Source organism: Hordeum vulgare, chromosome 2H, assembly GCF_904849725.1.
Source record: "Hordeum vulgare subsp. vulgare chromosome 2H, MorexV3_pseudomolecules_assembly, whole genome shotgun sequence".
Classification (NCBI taxonomy): Eukaryota; Viridiplantae; Streptophyta; class Magnoliopsida; order Poales; family Poaceae; genus Hordeum; species Hordeum vulgare.
Window position 1 is genome coordinate 354,194,644 of NC_058519.1, and position 9,880 is coordinate 354,204,523.

Sequence of the window (9,880 nt, forward strand, 5' to 3'; positions counted from 1 at the left end):
ATGCTGCCCAGTTTTGCATTCAGAGCTCTAATGCTTTTGCATTACTCTCTATTACAGATGCCTGGCCGTCCTTCTCGTCAGGTGGTACGTCTGACCAGGTGAATTGATGTACCGGGTCATATGGCCATGCTGGTCAGGGTGATTTCGGTGTGCGGTTACCGCTAGTACCCCGAGTACACAGTGGAGGAACAGTACCGAGACTTCAACCAGAGCCAGTACATCTGCACTGTTAGGGTATTTCCAGACTACCCTGGAGCTGAGAAGCCAATCCATTGGTCCTATGGGTTGGGGGTCACCGTTGACATGGCAGTACAGGATGCTGCCTATTCAATGCTGACCATTATGAGAGCGAGACATGCACTGCTGCAGAATTCAGAGTTCTGCTATGTTCCGGCCTCTCAGCCTGGTGAAGAGGGATACCTTAGCGGAGTCTATTTTGATTCTTCTATGGAGGATCCACTTCTGCAGTCCACTGTTGAGATGCTAGAGAACAGAGACAGGGATGCTCGTGCTCTCCGCATGGAGCTTTATGCTACCCGTGCCCGTCTGTGGACAGCTTTGACGCAGCTGACACCGGTAGTCCAGACAGGGTATGGAGAGACGGAGATGCTGAACCCTGTTAGGAACCATCTTCCGGCCCACGTCGACTGGCCAGCCATAGGAGGAGTCACACCTCTTCGGGGACCCCTCTTACCACCAGTCAGGGGACCAAGGCCACATCCGTGTCCTTATGGATCCCAGGGATCTCAGGCTAGAGTGTTCCCTGATCCGCAGGTTGAGCTTCCAGGTCATGGAGGTAATCTCTATGAGATGTTCTATGCGGATGCCTGAGCTGTGAGCGGAAGGATAGTATGGTAGTAGCCATACGTTCACAGTCCTGCGTGACTTGTGAAGTATGGTTGTAATGTGAAATGAATTCCGGAGGCCTAGATAAATAATGTATAGGAAGCTTGTAAGCCTCTGATGAGTAGTTTCACAATTTCAGTAGTTTGCTCTTCGGTTAGGGTTGTACTGAACTATGTAAGGGTGTGTATGAACCATGGTGTATATATAGCAGTTGCTTGTTACCATGCTGTTCGGATATTCATTTCCGCATTCCGTGTGTTCAGTACATTCTTAATCCATAGCTAGTATTTATATGATATTGGTCTAAGCTATGAGTTTGTTTGTCAGGATGGTGTTCACCAGGTTGAACCGTGCCCCTGCTCATGAGCAAGGTGAGGGTAGTCAAGCGTCGCAGGAAGACCTGCCTCACCCACCTTCTCTGGTAGAAGTGATGCTTGAGGCAGAAAGAAACAAAAGGGAGACCAACCGACTGCTAGAGCGTATTGAGAAGAATACGGCTCGACAGCCTAGGAATCCTGCAGTGTCCCTCAATGACTTTGTGAAGCTGAATCCTCCAAAGTTTCATCATTCCGTCGATCCCCTCGACGCTGATGACTGGCTGTGCAGCATCTCACGCAAGATTCGCTCTGCGAATGTGTCTGAGGCCGACAAGGTGACCTTTGCGGCGTATTTCCTAGAAGGACCCGCCAATCTGTGGGGGAGAATTTTGAAGCTATGCGTCCCGCTGAACCAGCGGCCACATGGGCAGATTTCAGTGCAGCTTTTCGTCTGCACCATATTCCAGAGGGCCTGATGGACAGAAAGAGAGAGGAGTTCTGTGCCTTCACTCAGGGCAAGTTGTCTGTGGATGCCTATAGCCGCGAGTTCGGTAACCTCGCCCGCTATGCAACAGAGGAGGTGTCTACTGACGCCAAGAAGCAAGCAAGATTCCGTAAGGGTCTGAGCCCTGAGCTCCGTCCTGACCTGCGCCTCCATGAGTGTGCAAGTTTTCAAGCCCTAGTCAACAAGGCGATCAGTGCGGAGACTGGTCATACTGACTTCGAAGCCACAAGGAAGCACTCCCGTGACTTTGGCTCGTCTTCTGGTTCCGCGTTTCCAAAACGCAGGCTATGGGTTCCAAACAGTTCTCTGCCGCCACGATACACTCCGAGGCCATCCTACATGGCGCCTCAGACGAATCAGGCCAACCCTCCAGCAAAATCTTATGGTGGTCCAGCTAGCAATGCTGCACCACGTGCCAACCAGGTGATATGCTACAAGTGTGGAGAACCAGGGCACTATTCCCGTGAGTGTCCTCAGAATGTGGGTGCCAAGCAACCCGGAGAGACCGTCGGGCAGGCCAAGTCGGGCAAAGCGTTCTATGTGAAGCCAACTCCTGCACGTGGCCGTGTGAACTATGTGTCAGCAGAAGAAGCTGCAGAGGATCCCGACGTCATGCTGGGTACGCTTCTTGTTAATCATCACCCAACATCCGTTCTCTTTGACACTGGGTCTTCTCATTCCTTCATTTCGGAAAGTTATGCACAGTTGCATAACATGTATTTTTGTGATATGCCAACTCCATTGGTTGTCCAAACCCCTGGTAGTAAATGGCAAACCTCTAGGATAACCTATGACAATGAAATTCTAGTAGACAGGCTAGTTTTTCTAGCCTCATTGATAGCATTGAAATCTCCGGATATTAATATCATCTTGGGCATGGACTGGATGTCAGCTCACTATGCCAAGATTGATACTCACTCTAGAAATGTCCAGCTTACCCATCCCTCGGGTGAGATAGTAAATGTCTCCACTCGAGTTGCCAAATGCCAACTCTATTCCCTAAATGCCAACCCTCTTCCGGAACTTGAAGACATTCCGGTAGTCCGTGACTTCCCGGATGTTTTTCCAGAGGAAGTGCCAGGAATTCCACCTGACAGAGATGTAGAGTTTGTAATAGATCTTGTTCCAGGAACCGTCCCAATAGCCAGGAGACCTTATAAGATGGCACCCCTGGAGCTAGCCGAACTTAAGAAGAAATTAGATGAGGCTTTGAACAAAGGTTTCATTCGTCCTAGCTCTTCTCCTTGGGCTTGTCCTGTCCTCTTCGTCAAGAAGAAAGACGGAACGGATCGGATGGTTGTAGATTACCGACCAGTTAATCTGGTCACCATAAAGAACAAGTATCCGCTCCCCAGGATCAACGACCTGTACGATCAGCTCGCTGGATCCTCAGTCTTCTCCAAAATGGATTTGAGGTTGGGATACCATCAAATCAAGATTAAGAACGGGGACATTCCCAAAACGGCTTTTGTTACTCGTTATGGCCAATATGAGTACACCGTCATGTCCTTCGGTTTAACCAATGCCCCAGCCACCTTCTCTCGGCTGATGAACTCAATCTTCATGGAGTATTTGGATAAATTCGTCGTGGTATACCTCGATGATATTCTCATCTACTCGAAGAATGAACAAGAACATGCCGAGCATCTAAGGCTGGTATTGATGAAACTTCGAGAGCATCGCCTTTATGCCAAGTTTTCAAAATGTGAATTCTGGTTACCAGAAGTGACCTATCTGGGTCACGTAATCTCTGGTAAGGGTATTGCTGTCAATATCGAGAGAGTTCAAGCTGTCCTTGATTGGACCCAACCTGAATCGGTTAAGCAAGTTAGGAGTTTTCTTGGTTTAGCGAGCTATTGTCGCCGCTTCGTCGAGAATTTCTCCAAGGTTGCAAAGCCTCTAACTGAACTCCTCAAGAAAGATAAAAAGTTCGAGTGGACACCACAGTGCGAGCATAGTTTTCAGGAACTAAAAAGACGCCTGCCTTCCGCACCTGTGTTGCTACCACCAGATTTTTCTAAGGACTTTGTTATCTATTGCGACGCCTCGCGACAAGGATTAGGTTGCATTCTCATGCAAGATCGTCATGTGATCGCATACGCATCTCGACAGTTGCGTCCACATGAGGATAATTATCCCACACATGACCTTGAGCTTGCAGCTGTGGTCCATGCACTAAAAACCTGGCGACATTACCTTCTGGGTAATCATTGCGAAATATTCACTGATCACCAAAGTGTGAAATATATCTTCACCCAGCCGGATTTGAACCTCAGGCAAAGACGGTGGGTTGAGTTGATCTCGGATTACGACTTAGGGATAACTTACACCCCGGGGAAGGCCAATGTTATGGCCGATGCGCTAAGTCGTAAATCTTATTGTAACAATTTGATGCTACAACAAGGTCAACCACATCTCCATGAGGACTTTCGGAAGTTGAATCTTCATATTGTTCCTCAAGGATTCCTTTCTACCCTGGTGGCGAAGCCTACTCTTAAGGATCAAATTATAGCTGGCCAAAAGCGTGACAAGGGTATATCACGGATCAAGGAGAATATTTTTAGCGGAAACGCTAAAGAATTTTCCATGAACGATCAAGGTGTTGTGTTCTTCCAGAATCGTTTAGTGGTTCCTAAGAACCCACATCTAAGGCAGTTAATCCTTAAGGAGGCTCATGATTCTCCTCTCACCATTCATCCCGGTAGTACTAAGATGTATCAGGATCTACGCCAGAGGTTCTGGTGGACTAGGATGAAGAGAGAAATTGCTGAGTTCGTTGCTAACTGCGACGTTTGTCGTCGAGTTAAGGTAGAACATCAAAGGCCTGCTGGCACCCTTCAACCTCTAGCTATTCCTGAATGGAAATGGGATAAAGTTAGCATGGATTTCATTACCGGATTTCCCAAGACAAAGAAAGGAAATAATGCTATCTTTGTGGTCATTGACCGTCTTTCCAAAGTAGCTCATTTTCTTCCTGTTCGTGAGAGTATAACAGCTAGCCAGCTAGCAGAATTATATATCTCCTGAATAGTGTCTCTTCATGGTGTTCCCCTGGAGATTAACTCGGACCGTGGAAGTATCTTTACTTCTCGCTTCTGGGAAAGTTTTCAGAATGCCATGGGGACTCACTAATCTTTTAGCACTGCTTTCCATCCCCAATCAAGTGGTCAAGTAGAAAGAGTGAATCAAATTCTAGAAGATATGCTCCGAGCTTGTGTTATATCATTCGGTATGAATTGGGAGAAGTGCCTTCCATTCGCCGAATTCGCTTATAACAATAGTTATCAATCAAGCTTGGGCAAAGCCCCTTTTGAAGTTCTCTATGGACGAAGATGTCGAACACCTCTTAATTGGTCAGAAACCGGAGAGAGGCAACTCTTTGGTCCGGATATGATCCAGGATGCAGAAGAGCAGGTTCGCATTATTCGTGAAAAGTTGAAAACAACCCAGTCTCGTCAAAAGAGCCAATATGATCGTCATCATAAGGCTGTGACCTTTGAAGTTGACGAGAAGGCTTACCTTCGGGTTACACCTTTGAAGGGTACCCATCGATTCGGTATCAAGGGAAAATTGGTTCCTCGTTACATTGGTCCTTTTCGCATTCTTGCCAAACGAGGAGAAGTTGCCTACCAGTTGGAACTTCCTCCGGATCTTTCCAAGGTTCATGATGTTTTCCACGTCTCGCAACTCAGGCGTTGCTTTTCGCATCCTATCCGTGAAGTGGACCACGAAACGCTTGATCTACAAGATAACCTTTCATATCGAGAATACCCCGTGCGTATTCTTGATCAAGCTGAGCGTACCACTCGACGTCGAAACCTCAAGTTCCTTAAAGTTCAACGGTCAAATCATTCTGAAAAGGAGGCAACTTGGGAAAGAGAGGATCGTCTCCGACTTGAATATCCTGCGCTATTCCCGACGACTTCTAAATCTCGGGACGAGATTCTTTTGAGTGGGGGTGAGTTGTCACATCCCTAACCCTTAAGCAAGTTAGTCTTGTGCTCATGTCTTCTTTGCATTTGCATCTAAGAAGTTTCAACAAAAACAACAAAGTGGCAAAGGAAAAACTCAAAACCCTAGCCACTATTTCAATTAAAGAAAATCTCAAACTAGTTCAAATCAATGAACCCAAAATGGCCTCAAGAAATGTTCAAACTTTCTGATAAATCATGAAAGTAAATGAGCATTGGAGGAAACTATTTTCTTGACACCTTAAGCATTTTTAAATTAATGCAAAAGCCACTGGTTTCAAACTTAAAATTTGAAATCAGAATCTATAAATTTCCAAAAATGTTGAAAACTTTGGAAATGGTTGGGAATGTTATAACAATATTTCAGGAGGTCTAAAATAGTTTTTACTTTTTGTTTTGGAGCTGAAATAATTAGCAAAACAATAGTTAGCAAAACAGAAAAACAAAAACAGAAAAAAAGGGAAACCCTTACCTGTCGCCTAGCCTGGCCCGGCCCATCTCCCTCGCTCGTCCCCTCCCTCGCGCCAGTAGGCAGCAGGAGGTGGCCGCCGCCTCCTCCGGCGCGGCCACACACCTGTGCGCCTGCCTGGCCGCCGCCTCGCGCTGGCAAGGCCGGGGATAAGCCCCCTGAGGCCTCCCCTATCCATTCCCCAGCACCGTTCTTCCTCACCTCTTGAATCTTGCCCTCCCTCGTGCTGCCGCCATTGGAGCCGAGCTCGAGCTCGAGCCGCAGCACCTCTAGCCATGGGATCCCGCCTCCGAGTAGTCTGTTAGCTCCTCCTCGTCGCCTGGTCATCTCTGCAGAAGCCGAAGCTTCCCCAAGCTCTGCATCGCCCCAACGCCGTCGTCTTCCACCTCCGGCCGACGGACCTCTCCCGTCGATTCGCTCCCTCCGGCGCATCCCCGAGCCCCTCTTCAGCACCATCGGAACCGCCGTGAGCTCGTCGTCGTTTCCCCTCTCGCCCCACGCTCTCCCGTGCATCGTAGCCTAGTTTCCCACCAAGGCCGAGAGCTCCTCGTCGCCGACCATGTCGTCGCCGTCGCTGTGGTGTCTGATCCACACGCTCGAGCTAGGATTCGAGCTCCTGGAGCCTCCAGGAGCGTGTCGAGCCCTCCAGCTGCCCTCCCCGTTCCCTAGAGCCGTCTCTCATAGAAGGCCGAGCTTCGGCCGCCGCTCCGGCTCGTCGCCGGCGTCTCTTCCGGCGACCCTAGCCTCCCCTGATGCCCCTGCCAGATCGGCCACTTCGCCAGCGTGCCGTAGCTGCAAACCGTGTGCGTTTTGGTGCTGTGCAGCGCCATTTAGGTCGCCTCCGGCGAGCCCTCTGCCGCGGGCCTGGTCGCCGGCGACCACCCTCCGGTGGGGGTCGACGTGGCAAAGCTAACCCAGCATCTCAGGACTTAATCACTCGCTGACAAGTGGGCCCAAGGCCAAGTCAAACCTCAATTAGGGCTGGTCAGCGCGGGATTAGTCCGAGAGAGGCTGACTAGTGGGTCCCCCCTGTCAGGTTTGACCTGAAACAGGTCGGCTGACCTGCTGACGTTAGTCTGATGCAATAATTAGAATTTCCAGTATAAAACTAATTCCAGGAAGTTGCTAAAACTTGTAAAAATCATAGAAATTAATCTGTAACTCCAATGAAAATAATTTATATATGAAAAAGTATCAGAAAAATTCAAGGATTCTGAATATGCTATTTTCAACTATGTTTGAAAAATTTACAGAACCCTAAATTGTGGAATAAGGAATAATTCAATTCTTATAATTACTTTAAAAATTGAATTTGGAAAATTATTCAAATTTCATTATGAATACAATGATCACCACTGTCCTAATTACAAATCAGTACCATAACATGACATTTCATGCATGTTAACATCAAGTTGATCTGAGCATCAGGTCGAATCAATTAAAACGGTATCCGAATACCCCGTTTGGAATTGATATCCGAATGTGATTCAAATCAACTCTAAACCTAATACATATTGATTATAACAACTTATCACCTTGCATTCTCATGGCATGCTCATGCATCATTTTGAGTGCATATGATTGTTATTGAATGTTGCCATTCATTTCGGTAGGCTCCGCACCCCCGGATTCCACCGAATATCCGTCTGACGGATATCGTTCCTCCTCTGAGCAACAAGGCAAGCAACCCCTTTGATCATCCCGATAACTCCCATGTTCTTGCTCCTACACCTATTTATTGCATTTAGGATCAAATGCTTCAACTGCTTTTGCCACGATAGTTGAACCCACTTCCTTTGCATGACTTAACCTTGTCACAGTAAATAGCCGAACCTTGCAACCTAGCATACCTGGTAGTTGCTTGAGCTATGATGTGCCTTATCCTGCTATGCATGCTATGCTTAGAGTTGTGTATGGTCTGTCATCTGGGAGATGAACAGAATTGTGGAATGTGTTTGGTGAGCAAAGGTTGTGTGTTGAACTTGATTTGGTAAAGGTACCGGTGAAAGGCTGTGTAGGAGTACATGGCGGGTTGTTTCATTGGAACCGTCCTTAGGAACTGAGTTCCGTGTATGTATTCCAAGACTAGATACTACCACATGCTGGGCCCTGAAATATGACCCCGCTCGGCCTATTAATCGCGTAGTACTCGGTCCAGGAGTTGCAAGTAGTTTCTGGTGTTTATAGTAATGCTGGAGGCCGTGCATGGTGCTGACCTGAGAGGTGTGCCGTGATGCGGTAGGCAGTGGCACGGTGTACCAAGTGGCACCTGGATGGTGGGCTTGGGAACCCTGCGCACATCGTTTGAGGCCGTGTCGGAAACCTCGGCCGGACTTCCGTACGGGTTACTCTTAGATAGGCGATAAACCTGGACTAGGTACTAGTGTGGTTAACGGTCGTGGCCGACTCCCTCGCTGGGATTCCGCTTGAAGGTTGCCGAGGTGCATGACGTGCACATGGCGATAAGTGGCGAGAGCGTGTGTGACGAAGTACACCCCTGCAGGGTTATGATCTATTCGAATAGCCGCGTCCGCGGATATGGACTACTTGGAGACATATCTTGTTCATAGATAACTTCAACGGCTACTCATAAAATTGCCAAGATAAGCGTGAGTGTTGTGGACGGCATTTCCGTACGGCGACGGAATGATTCCACGAAAGTGTATTGTTGTGGTGTTAGTGGACTCGTGTGCGAGAAATCAAGTTGTCAAAATTATTTAAAAATGTAAGTGTCTAGCCACGAGTCATATGCTGGCTTTCCGCATGAAACCCCACAATACCTTTTGATACCTTGCATGAGTAGTTAGTCATCCTAAAGTCTTGCTGAGTACCTTCGTACTCATGTTTGCTTAATAAATGTTGAAGAGGTTGCCAATGACCCTAATGGAGGGTTCTTCGTAGACATCGACGACGATGAGTAGCTGGTGTCCCAGCTACGAATGGCCCTACGTCGGCTCTGTAGTATAGTCAGGCCATGTGCCTTCTAGTTGCCCTGTCTGTACCCAGACAGTTTATAACTCTTCCGCTGGCTTGTATTTGTATGACTGCTATTATGGGTCGTGAGACCCTTAATGTGTAATATTATGTGTGTGGCTCTTTCGAGCCTCTTAAATAAAGGTTGTATGTTTATGGTTATGTTGTGATGCCATCGATGTATCTATACATATCGGTATGCCATGCGTACGTGTGTCGTACTTGATATGTATGGGGTTCGATTACCTAGTCGTGAACTTTAGTAGCACTCCTTACAAGGAAATGCCCCTTTGTGATCCAACGAGCCTTGGTAGTTCGCTACTGCTCCGGACACACTGGTTGACCGACATGTGTCCTTCTTAGCTGCTGTGTCTGCCCCCTTTGGGGAAATGTCATGCGATGTAATGGAGTCCTTGTAGCTTGCTACGACTCGTCTACATTCGCTGATGACCGACACCTGCTTTGTTGGGTCATGTATGCGTGTCCTTGTGCGGTACTGCCACTTTGGTTTATGACTAGACATGTCGATCCGGGTTCTTTGACATTGGATTGCTAGCGACACTATCACATACGTGAGTCAAAAGACGCAACCGGTCCCGGCTAAGGTAAGGCTGCAGCCGTGGAGTTAACCGTGCGTGAGACCACAAAGGGATGCGATGTGTTACAGGCTGGATTCCTATGGCTTAGGATCGGGGTCCCGACAAAAATTGTCAATTTGTTTTCGTGCCTATCCCGTTTTTGGTCTTCGGAAGAGTTTTGAGACACTCGCCATTATAGTGTTTTTCTGGAAAAAAGCGCA